This window comes from Nicotiana sylvestris, chromosome 6 (assembly GCF_000393655.2).
Source record: "Nicotiana sylvestris chromosome 6, ASM39365v2, whole genome shotgun sequence".
In the NCBI taxonomy this organism is placed as follows: domain Eukaryota; kingdom Viridiplantae; phylum Streptophyta; class Magnoliopsida; order Solanales; family Solanaceae; genus Nicotiana; species Nicotiana sylvestris.
Genome location: NC_091062.1, coordinates 187,221,334 through 187,234,784, shown reverse-complemented (window position 1 = coordinate 187,234,784; position 13,451 = coordinate 187,221,334).

Below are 13,451 nucleotides of genomic sequence, written 5' to 3'. Positions count from 1 at the left end.
CACCAAAGAAATTGCCTCAAATCGTATTCTGAATCTCCAGGAAACAGAGTTTTTGTTCACAAACTAGATGCCTAAAGTTTACTGTGTTCTTACATTTTTTTTTCGCCAAGGGAGAATCTCTATACCGAAGAGAAATATATAGAGAAGAGGAGATGGGGAGAACTACCGATAACCTTTTGTTTCTACGTTGCCACTTCTTTTTAACGTGTGACACTTCTCCTATCCTTATGGGTGTTAATTATCTTCCCTACTAATATTAACTTCCATCCGCCTTATCTCTTATAAGTGGGTCGGGTCATTCCATATGGGCGACCCGTAACTTAAACCCAATATCCTATAGAAATAAATGTGGGTCCTTTCGGGAATGACCCAATTGGTTTGTAGGGCGGTCATCCATACAAGTGATTTGGGATCGATCCCCCTCAATGCCTTGTAGGTCGAGTCTGTTGCCTAGTGCACTTTACATTCCCTATATGGTTTGCATGTTATTACACAGTGGAAAGTTTACTCAATACGCATAGAGTGCTCAATTTTTCGGGGTTCAAAAAAAAATGTGGAAAATGCCCCCTGCATGGGAAAGGGGAGGGGCAAAAAACAACAGATTGTCCGGTTGGTTGAAATGAGGGACGTGCACACAATGCACATTGCATTCCAACAACAACAACAATAACAACCCAGTATAATCCCACTTAGTGGGGTCTGGGGAGGGTAGTGTGTACGCAGACCTTACTCCTACCCTAGGGTAGAGAGACTGTTTCCAAATAGACCCCCGGCATCCTTCCCTCCAAGAACTTCTCACCTTGCTCTTGGGGAGACTCGAACTCACAACCTCTCGATTGGAAGTGGGGGTTGCTTACCATCAGAGCAAGCCCTCTTGTAACTTAAACATTGCATTCCATTCATTCAAAAGCGTTTTTCGATATTTAGTTGAAGATAAATATTTTTTATATTGTTAATAATATTTATAACTTAAATTCGTAGCTAATTGGAATTTTAACTGGTAGCCTAATCTGAATATTCAATGGAAAGATTTAAGAATTAAACATTCATGTGTTCATTCTAAAAGGCTAATCCAAAATGATGTCTTTTTTTTAAGCAATCCACTGCGCAGAGCCTAGGGCTAGTTTTATATATATAATGAAATTAAGAAAAACAAAGTGTCATGAAATCGTAAGAAATGAAAAAATACCTATTATCAAATTGAGTAAAACACTCAACAATGATAGCACATGAGATCTAATGTAGCATTTATTAATAAAAACTAGCCCATGAAGCCCGTTAATCTTAATGTCTTCTTGAGAAATCCGCTTCTTGCACGAATAGCCTCTATCATGAATGGCCACTGCCCAGTTCTTGCCACAATAGCCTTCTTCATTGCTAGCCACTGCCCAGTTCCAATGCTTGCACAAGTAGCCCACTTCCTTTTGCAACAAAATAGCCACTGAATATCGCAATGTGTTGAAATAGTGCACTGTCCATGAATGTACAAGTGCACTGCCATTGCGATAATTTTTGCGTGAATTCCTTGGTCTATTTCTTGCAAACTTTGGATGTATAACTTCTTGTAAAGTGCCAGCCATTTGCTTCCCCCATTGTGAATCCAAAGCTCCTGAAAAATGTTTCCAACAACAAGCTATCCAGCAATGCCTAACATTGTGTAACACGTGAAACTGGCCGTGCGTCGCCAGGTTCAAAGCGTGCTGGAGCTGGCGTCTACCCTCGCGTCGCCAGGTCTTTAGCGAGATGGACCTGGCAAAATCCTTTGCGTCGTATGGGAGTTTTCTCGCTACTGGATGCACTAGGCCAGGTCTACAACAATGATAAACCCTGGGCGTCGCCAGGTATATAGCGAGGTGGAGCTGGCGCATTCCTTGGCGTCGCCTGGTGGTTGAGCTCGCTACTGGTCGTGATAGGTGTGCTCTTAGGCGTGCTGGGAAGCTCGCTGGGCCTGCTAATGTTGCTTGCCTTTGTTGTTGCGCCTCCAACACCCAAGCCTGTGACAATATATCACTTTGCCAAACTTGTTGCATGCTATGAATATTCATTTTCCTCCTTTGTTTCATGCTTGTGCATGTCATCTTTCCTCCTTCAAGGGAATGAGCACATAGTGCTAATACCACCCATAGAAGTCGTAATAAATGGCAAGGCATGAATACAATAACGTCTCCTGCAAAAAAGAACACAAGGTTAGTAGAAAAAAATGATCATCATGTATTCCTCCCGAAGGATTTGTACATGATGATCTAATGAATTCTCCAGCTCTCTACTCCGCTTTTTCTCCTTAATCCTTAATTCTTTGCAACTTTTACCCTTAAATATGGACATTGGAGCTTATCATTATTCACTATCCTCCTTCCTTGTACATCCAATTGTGCAAAGCATTCAACTTCAATATTGCTATGATCAAGTGTGTAATTAGCAAGGCGGTCTGCCATCATATTGCCTTCTCGAAAAATATGTGATATCTTAGCCTCACACACCTCCATTAATTTCCATATTTCCTCAACATATTCAACAACCATCCATGGTGGTTTCCATATCCTTTCAATTACATTTTTGAGCATCATTGAATCAGTTTGTTTCTAAATGTGTGTGATATGCCTTTGAGAACAAATTCTCAAGGCCTCCAGAACTGCCAAAGCTTCAGCTACTGTATTAGTGTTCTCCAGAATTTCCCTACCACATGCATACACCACATCTCCAAGTTCATTTCTCATACAAAAACCAATAGCACTTCTACCTAGATTTCCCCTAGAAGCCCCGTCAGTATTTACCTTAATCCATCCATCCCTCCCTAGGCAGTTCCCAAAGCACCTTGTGCACTTGTAATTTAGGTGTATAATTCTCCAGTAAATGTACCACATCAAGCCATCTATGAGGGACCTGCTTGATTCCAAGCTTCCTATACTTCACAAGTGCTTGAATGGTGGAAGACACTTGGTATATCACCCTATTAATCGTAACAGTTTCATCATGTTTATAACTATTTCTCCTCTTCCATAACTCCTATACAACGATACATAGCAATGCTTGAAAAATAGGTCTAAATCTTGGAATAACTTGTATTGTCCAATACTTCACCACTGCTTGGTGCAAGTTCAGCTCTTCCAAAATTAATCCAGCAAAGGAAAAGAAATATGATCATACCTTTGATGCAGCATATGATTTGAAGAAGACATGTTCTCTTGTTTTCACTTCTGGATCTGTACAACACCAACACCTTGAAGGTGAAAAGTAACCTCACCTTGTAATTATATCATCAAGAGGCAGCTTCCTCTTCCATACCTTCCACATGAAGAACGAGATTTTGAATGGCAATCCTTTTGGCCGCATGTTTTTGTAGATAATGCTAGGATCCTTTCTCTTCCTCAAATAGACCCAAGCCGACTTAACAGTGAATTCTCCCTTTGGCCAACATCCAGTAAGGTTTATCAATTTTTTCATGTACCATATGAGGCTTGATATTGTCTATAATATGAGCAGCAAGATCTTCAGGTAGTATTTCCTCAACCTTTCATCATCCCAAACTCCCTCTTGAGCAACATCATACACATTGTGTATTGATTCATCACAATAAAAATCTGGAGGAGTAACAAAATATAGTCCATCTAACCCTGTCCAATTGTCAAACCAAAACAAAGATGATCCCATTTTAAGTTGCTGCAATATCTGATGCTCCACCAAATCCCTACACTCCAACATTCCTCTCCAAGTATGAGACCCAGCTCTCCACGGCACCATCAATGCATTTAGCTTCTTACAATATTTTTGACTCATGAAGGAACTCCAAAGAGTAGGTTTTGTTCTAAAGTTCCACCATAGCTTGCAAAACAAAGCTTTAGCAATATCATGTAATGATCTAAAACCAACTCCTCCTTCCTCCACTGACAGACATAAATTCTTCCATGATGCCCAATGTTTACTTTTTTCACCAACTGAATTGCTCCAAAAGAATTGAGCAAATATTTTGTGTAGCTTTTCAATGACATAATTGGGGGAGGGGGATTAACAACAGAGAGAAGGTGAATAGGCATACTTTGCAACACATGAGTAATCAACACTGCCCCATCACCTATAGGCAACAGCTTTCCCTTCCAAGATTGCAACTTATCAAGAACCTTTTGAATAAATCCTTGATAGTTTTCCATCTTCCTTCTAGAGTAAAAAATAGGACACCCCAAATAAGTAAATGAAAATTCTTGCCTTTCTATCCCAGTAACCCTTTGAACCTTATTCACCACCTCCATGCTAGATGAGTGATGCATATATAGGGCTGATTTGGATTTGTTTATAAGCTGTCTAGATGCAGCTTCATATGCCCCAAGAACCTCCATAATAAGCCTCAAAGAAGTAGTATCTAAAGATGAGAAAATAATAGTATCATCAACATAAGCTAGATGATTAATTTTAGGGCTCCATTTAGGCAATCCAAAACCACAAAAGTATGGACTCCTGTGAAGTGAATTAAGCCCCATTGCTCGACTCCTCTAGTTGATTTGAAGAATTCAAATAGTTGACCATTAAGTAGCACTGAATACCAATTATTAGAGACAAGACCAAAGATCAAACCTATGAATCTCTCACAAAATCCATCTTTCTCAATACTTTGTCAAGAAAAGCCAAGAGAGTCTATCATAAGCTTTTGTCATATCAAACTTGATCACCGCATTTGGACCTGCCTTAGTTCTCAATCTTATATCAGTGATAATCTCTTGGGTAAGTAACACACTCTCCACAATGCTTCTCCATTTAACAAAACCAGCCTGCTCATCTGAAATTAGGTTGGGAAGACGCTCCGCCATCCTCTCATGAATAACTCTTGAAAACACTTTATTAATGAAGTTGCTTAGGCTTATTGGTCTCATATCGGAAAATGTAATAATATCCTTCTTCTTTGGCAATAACACCAAGTTTGTATGAATCACTAATGTGAGCACGTGATTTTTGCTTCACGAAAATTATTCCAAAAAGAAATCGAAAAATAAAACAAATTGCCTTTGGGTACAATTTTGAGAATTTTGCGTGACATTTTGGATAATTATTTTTGTCTGTGAATGTTTACCTCGTTTTAATTAATTGAATAATACCAAAATACCTGTTGCATGCATATTTAGGATTTAATTATGCATTTTTGAATTAATTAAACCATGTCCCATTTTAAAGAATGAAAATCACAAAAATATGAATTTTTGGTAGTTTTGTCATTTTTATTGTTTAATTGTGTGATTTTATTTTCATCAATATTTGATCTTGTGTGTTAATTAGTGTTAAGGGTTAATTAATATCTTTTTAAAATAATCTTGGTTTTACATTTTAATTTAGGAATTTTTGGTTTTTGGGAATTAAAAGAAAATGAAAGGAAAAAAGAAAAGAATGAAAAATTGGGCCAAATCGGAACTGGGCCAATTTCAATGCAAAATCAGCCCCAAACGATCCAATCCAATAGGCCTGGTCTCTCAGACAGTCCAAACGACGCCGTTTCGGCGCCTCAGATCTAAGGCGTTGATTTGTTTCCATCAGACGGCTCAGCTCAACCCAGCATTATTTGAAACGACGTCGTTTTAGGCAAGTTGATACTAGTCGTCCGTTCCTAGTGATCTAACGGTCCTAGCCTTCCCCCATAACCCGGTCCATTTTAACCTGGGTCGACCCAGTCTCGATGCATGACCAAACGTCACTGTTTCCTTTAAGTGAATTGATCCAGGCCGTTGATCGTGCTTGATCTAACGGCCAGGATTAAACCACCCCTTCTGTATATAACCCTAATCCCTTACCCCACGCCCCAAACCAAACCCCCCCTCAAAACCTTAGCCGCCCTGAAACCCCTTCGCCTGAAAGCCGACGGCAACAACGCCGCCGATCACCAAATTAACACCCCTAAGCCATCTGACCACCCTCGTTACAGATCCGTTAACCGTTTGCCTCGAATCAACCTCCAGCTTCTCGAATCTTCAATTGAAGATTCGAGCAGAACCTAAACCTACCCCAACCAGTCCCAAACTCATACCAGACATCTCCCTGACCTCCTTCGTCACCAAACCACCGTTGGTTTGGTTCGAATCAGACCAGAACCGTTCGAACCCCAAATTGAACCCCCAAGAACCCTAGAAAACCAAAGGGTGAAGTCTGTCTAAATTAAAGGATGATTTGGGGGTCTAATCGACCTTAGTCGAAGTGTTCTCAGTTGAGAACACTCGATTAAGGTCCGTTCGACCTCAAAAAGGTCTGAGTTAGAGTCCAAGTCAGGGTTGTCCAGTTTCCGAGTTCTCGAGGTATTTTTCTTTCCTGTTTGTTCCATTTTTGTGTTTGTTTATATCTGTTTGTTTGTTTAGTTTAGTTTTATTGATCTTTAAATTTTTTTTTTGTCGATTGATTCTGTCCTTCTTCAATGACCTTTTATTTGGTCGAGCTTTTTCTGGTCATGGTCAAGTATATGATAAACTATATAATCGATTTAAATGAGTTTCGTCGATTAGTTAAAGTTTTATTATAATTCCTGTTTCTATCAATACGACTCGAATCACCTATATGTCTGTTCGATTCTGATTATTTGCTATTGATTGTATGTGTTGTAATTCGTGTAGTCGATTGGATAAGTGTCGTCGATTAGTTTTACATGTTTGAATGTTATAATAACCTAATAATAATTTGACTCATGCTGCTTCAATTCTGATTGAATCACTGTTGGAATTTGATAGGCTGGATTGGTTATAGCTGCTGTAGTTTGGTGATTAATTAGGAATCAGTTTAGTTATCTGTTTAAGGAGATTGGTTATAGCTGATGAGGTACAAGGGATTGGGTAGGACAATAATTTCAGGGACCCTGGGAGGGTATTTTGGGATTTGAAAGTTTTGAAATTGGTTTAAGTTGAATGGTCTGACAGTAGGGTACTAAAGTGTCATTAAACTAATGAATTATTTAGTAATAGTGGGGAACAAAATATAATAGCATGGGGAGACCTAATGGGGATTTAATTAAAGTATGCACTACCCATAACCATTGAATAAAATAAAGGAAAGACAAGGGTTAATGGGGGACAAAACAGACCTTAGTGGAGTTCTAGAGAAGATCATGGGAAAAAATGCTTGATTAATGGGCCTAAATGCTCCTAAGAGCTGGGGAAAAAAAAGATTGGCTATAAAGGAGAGGGGTCTGGACAGTAATGAAGGAAGAAAAAAAGTGATTTTTGGAGAGGGTAGAGAGGGCATTGTTAACACACTTTTAGAGTATGGTCTGGCTGTTCTTTTGGACAGACTTTAGAAGAAAAAGGGGCCGGAAAATCTGAAGGCTGGAAATCTTAAGGGGCTTTTGAATCTGAAAAAAAAAAGATCATTGTTTGAGAGTTTAAAAAGGGTTGGCTTTTGAAAACACCACTCTTTCAAGAAGTCACACGTTTGAAAATCAATGGAAAGGGTCCTAAAATCAGTCTAGGATAGATGTTAAGTCAGTTCTTGTTTCTTCTTTAGCTTGGGAGTATATGTTTAAAAGGAAAAAAGGTTAGGCATTCATGGAGTTTGTTAATGTGCCATTGGGGTCCAGAGTTGTTGCTGATTTGATGTTGTAGCTGTTTGGTTTCCTTCCTGAAGTTGAAACTAGTGTGTTGTCTAGTTAAAGTTGATTCCTGGACTGCTTTCTGCTACTCTTTTGGTTCAAAGTTGGTTTCAAGTTAGGTTTATTTTGGGTGCTGTCATTGCTATGTTGGTTTGTGTTGGTACTGTTTCATTGAGTGTGATGGAATCCTGTTGGGTTTCAAATCTGTCACTGGGTGCTCTGTTTACTGGTTGTTGCTGGTTATTGTTGTTGTTGCTGTGTTACATACTACTCTGCTGATCTTCTTCTTCTTGTATTCCAATACCAGGTACACTACCCTGAACCACATTGATATAAGCTCGTTGAAGTATTGAAATGAAATGTCGGACATATTTATTGTTCAACCGAGGGCTGCTTGCATTTTAATTGACAGTAGTTTAGATATTTTCCTGTTATATAGATGGTAGTTATGTGTATAATCAAAATTGTTTCTTAAGGTGGGTTGTCTGTTAAACATTGTATAACATTGAGCTGTTAAATTGAACCCTTGGAATGGCATGAAATGTATTCAGTTCAATAGGTTTGTGAAATGGGATTGTTGAATCAGTTTGGAGAAATTCGATTGTTATCAGTAATAGATGGATCTAGATTAATGTCAGATTAAAAGGGTAATGAACTTGTAATAGGATTTCAATTCCTGAGCTAATCTAGTAATATTCATCCTACTCACTAGTAATTTTATCATTAATCATGCTAGTGTATTAGGATGTCTTAGTTTGAATGACAGTCTCTGAATTCGATAGTAAGTGAAACCTGAATTGTTGTCGGTAGATTAGTGTTGAAATCAGTTAAAAGTCAGGAAAGGAAAGGCTCATTTACATTAAATCGGTTCATTAAAACCCATAGTTCGTAATTGGGGATGATAAATTGGTTTAGGAATTTTGGAGTTCATATCTGTCAATAAAAATGAAGGTATGCATTGTCATTGAGGTGCGTCATCGTTAAGTTGTTGGTTCGAACAACAAAAGCTGGGACATTGCACGTTTGTAATTAATTAGGTTTTTTCCTCTATCTTTAGAGACAAAAGTAAATAGAGAACCATAGTCGCTTTAGGATATCCTTAAAATAAACGAGGCGAGCCTCACCTAATACGTTGCAAACTGCGGGGCCCTCAATAGGTGCTTTTGATAAACACTTAGGTTTCGGGATATGCCGTCTTAGCAAATTTTGCGACATTCTCAAAATAATAACGCGTTAGCATCTTTAGGCGCGTATTTAATAATGTTACCTCCCTAAACTCGAGTGCGCATTTATGTGACTCAAATCCAAATCTCAACGAAGTTGGAACGTATCAAAATTGCGGGTACATTTATGTGGCGTAGTTTGAGATGCATTCTCGCGACGTTGCAATCTCTTTAAACATAATAAATAATAGAAGTGGTTGATTAGCCCTTTTAAAAAATAAGTGAGGCATGCCTCGCCGAATAAATTACAAATTGCGGGGCCTTTAACGGATAGTTATTTCAAATGCTTAGATTTTGAGACAGGCCGCATAGCGAACTTTACGGCTTTTTCTCAAAAAATAACAACGCGTTAGTATCTTTAGGCGTGTATTTAATAATGTTATCTTCCTAAATTCAGGTGCGTATTTATGTGACCCAAATCCAAATCTCAACGAAGTTGGAACGTATCAAAAGTTGCGGGTACATTTATGTGGCGCAATTCAAGATGCATTCTCACGATGTTGCAATTCTTTAAATAATAAATTAGAAGAGCGGTTCAAGGTTAAAATTGGTACATAGGTTCAAAAATGTATTAAAATCATATAAACAAGTCGAATATGACAGTTGAGCGACCGTGCTAGAACCACGAAACTCGGGAATGCCTAACACCTTCTCCCGGGTTAACAGAATTCCTTACTCGGATTTCTGGTTCGCGGACTGTAATACAGAGTCAATCTTTTCCTCGATTCGGGATTCAACCGGTGACTTGGGACACCATAAATCTCCTAAGTGTCGACTCTAAATCTTTAAATAAAATCCCGTTTTTCGATTGTCCTTTAATTGGAAAAACTCCCTTTACGCCCTTTTGCGGGGTGTAGCTAAAAAGGAGGTGTGACAACTAACTTAGGCAATTCTTGACCATTAAAGAAGGCCCTAACCATATCAAACACATCCTCTCCATTAATGTCCCAGCAGATATGAAAGAATGATCCATTGAAGCCATCCGGATCCTTGCATATTTCCATTTAGCCCAAACACATCCCTCTTTACTTCTTCAATAGTTGGTTATTTGATAAGCTCCTCATTATATTGCACCTCCACCATGCTAGATACATTATCTAATATGTAAAAATCAGTAGGGACCTTATCTTCGTGAAATTGTTCTTGGAAAAATCTCACTGCCTCCGCTGCCATAACTTCACTATTTTCCAACCACTGCCCAGTGCTATTTTGAATTCTTATTAATTGCAATCTTTCTTCTCTCATTCACTTGTGCATGAAATAATTTTGTATTTCAATCACCATCATTGAACCAGTTCATCCCAGTTTATTGTTTCCAAAATTCCTCCTCCAAGTGAAGATATCTAATGAATTTTGCATGTACCTTCAGAAGCCTTTCTCGATTATGTGGTGTTGGATGCAGTTCAAACAGTCTTTCATGGACTATGACAAGCTCCTCCAAGCTAGCAATCTTCTGGAAAATGTTACCATATTTGGCCTTGTTCCACATTGAGAGTGCTTTATTCAGTTTCTTCGTCTTATGGTTGAACAAGATGAAAGGATTATCACTAAAATCTGCCCGCCAATTTTCTCTAACCACATCCAAAAATATGTCATGTTCAGTCCATAATTTCAGGAATCTGAATGATTTCTTGATAGGAGGTGCATTAGGATCACAAGATAGAAGCATAGGGCAATGGTTTGATCTAGTATTTGAAAGATGTGTGATCTCCAATCTAGGTAACATCTGTTGAAACTCCATATTACCTAAGCACCTATCCAACCTCTTAAAAATACAATCATCATTAGTTCTTCCATTCCACCATGTGTAGATATTGCCCTTGAATCCCAAATCAAACAAGTTACAAGTGTTGATACAATGTCTAAAATCTTTAATTTTATTCAAAGAAACTGATCCCTCCCAAACTTCTCTTCATTATCAACTATTACATTAAAATCACCTCCGACAAGCCATGGAAGAGTCATATCACTAGCCAGTGCATTCATCATATCCTATAATTCAATTCTTTCAATTGCATCATATTTGGCATACACTAAGGTGACTATAAATTCCTTATGCGTCTGGTTATTAATAGTCTTAGTGTAAGATGTTGCTCTATATCAATAATAACCTCTATTTTGTAGTCGTCCTCCACAAAAGCCCATTCCTTATTAGAAATATTTACAAAAGCTTGAGGCATTCCAAGCTTCGTCCTATATGTTTCCAGCTTATTTCTATTTTGCTTTGGCTCCATCAATCTAATAAAGTGAAAATTATATTGTCTATGCATTGTAACAAGCCTTTCAAAAGCTTGCATTGTATTGACTGACCTTATATTCCGGATAATTGTATTCATATCTAATTACTGAATTTAGAAAGGGTCATTCTCGTTTGTACACCAATGCCAGGGACACTAGTGTTCTCCTTCTGTTGTTTCTTTCTATCTCTACTCACTGATTTTGTTTTCTCAATCTGTGTTGGTGATAAGTCTCCTTGTCTAGCAACCTTCATGAAATTTTGAACTGTGGATTCTGCATCAAGATCTTTTCCTCCTCTTGTGTGTGGGTCTTCATCCTCTTGTGCCTGATTCTGCCCTACAATCTGAGTTGGTACAGGTTTTGGTATCATCAACTTATTCAAATTTTCCTTTGCCACTTTCAGAGTTGAGCATTTGGAGCAGTAGTCACCAGTGGTAGGCTTTTTGTAGCTGGAATATCATTCCCAACAATGTCTATGGTATTAGTATTCATAGTGTTTAGGGTTCCATTCACTTAGCTAGGTCGAGGGTTAGGGTTAGCGTTAGGTTTGGGGTTGGAGTTAGGTTTAGGGTTAGGTATTTCGATTGGTTTAGTGATTCTAGATAGCTGTTTCTTGTTTGCACCGTTTTCATGTATTACGGGTTTGAAAACACCTTCAACTACATCTACCTTGCCTTGTTTTTTCTTGATAACCTTGATAGCTTCATTCAATGTCATATGATTTTCCTCTTCATCAACATTTGCCAAAACATCATTCTTCACTGATTGTTCATCATCTTCCATCTGATCTTCATCATCTTCCTCTTTACTTTCTCCTTCATCTTCTAAAAATTTCTCCATTTGGTCGCTCCACAATTTGCCCAGTTGTGTACTGCCAATGTCTTGTGTTTGTGAAGGATCTTCTTGGCATACCTGATTTGTAGTAACAAAACGAGCTAAGTCATCACACCTTAATTCCGTAGCTACCCCCACACATTGTTATCTCCATTGGCTTCATTGTTTTTGCCAAAGCACGATTAACCCATTGAGCAGTGGATTCTTTTCTTGTTGCACTTTCCATGTCCTTGTCCTTAGAACCAGTTGATTCCCCTTCCATTGTAGCCTTAATTCCAACTGGATTTGAACTAAAAATTGGCGCAACTAGGTTTAAGATTCTCCCAACACTCGTAGACTAGGATTGGAACTGCGTTGATCCGTAACAGTCTTTACAAGAGCCAATTGATTCCCACCTTTAGTAGGAGAAGGTTTATCCACCCGAATTATCTCCTAGACTTCATCAGTTACTGCCAACTGGTTATTCTGCACTTCCCCGGCATCAACACTATCCAAAGCTGCAAACTTATATATGTTTGCACCTGCTCAACAACAACATTTTCGACTGGAACCAATTTCTTCCCATTGTTGGACTGATTAACTTCTTGCCTTGCCCCATCCTTATTCTTGACACGATTATCACGCACTTCCTGCCAATGTTCCCTAATGTTTCCAACTACCTTCCCACTCGTAAGAATCATTATAGTCCCCTTATTTTTATCCCTATCATTCATATTGCCTGCTGTTTCATTCTTTTATTTGTCTTGCACCATAAGTTCATGATGTAATTTCCAGCACTCAAAATTATCATGACATTGTAACTTGCATGATTTATAATATTTAGGTACATAATCATATTGATACCTTGCCCATTAAGTTCTTACCTCCCCAGTAGCTTCATTGTCGATATCTATATGAACTTTTGTTGGTAGTTCGGTTAACAAATCAACTAGTACCTTAACTCTTGCACAACTTGGAAGTATCTTATTAACTATTGCCATATCTAGTTGTAATGTTTTCCCAACCACTGATGCTAAAGAAAATAGGCATTCTTTAACAAAAAAGTAGGTAACAAGCCAGGAAACTAACTCCAAGTCATCACCTTAGGAGTTTCTTCACCTGCCTTGAATTTAGAATCATATATCAATGTTCTCATCTGATATCCTTCGCTTTCACATAATAAACACTTTTCGACGTAAAATCTAGAAAATCTTGCCATAAAGTCATTCGAATCAATATGTGCCTATCTCTAAGGAGTCCAATATTGCATTTTTCCTTAATACCACATTGCGCAGGGATGATTCTTCGAAGTTCTTGTAAATCTGGCCATCCATACAAGAATTTGCATACCACAGCATATTGCAAACCTTCAATAACGTTTGTGAGCACGTGATTTTTGCCCTATGAGAACTACTCCAAAAGAAATCAAAAAATAAAATAAATTTCCGTGCTGTACAATTTTTAGAATTTGCATGACATTTTTCGATAATTATTTGTGTTTTTATCTATGAACGCTTATCCTGTTTTAATTAATTAAAATACAAAAAAAAAACACGTTGCATGTGCACTTAGGATTTTTATTTTTACAATTAGGAATTAATTAACCATAGTTGGGTTTTAAAATA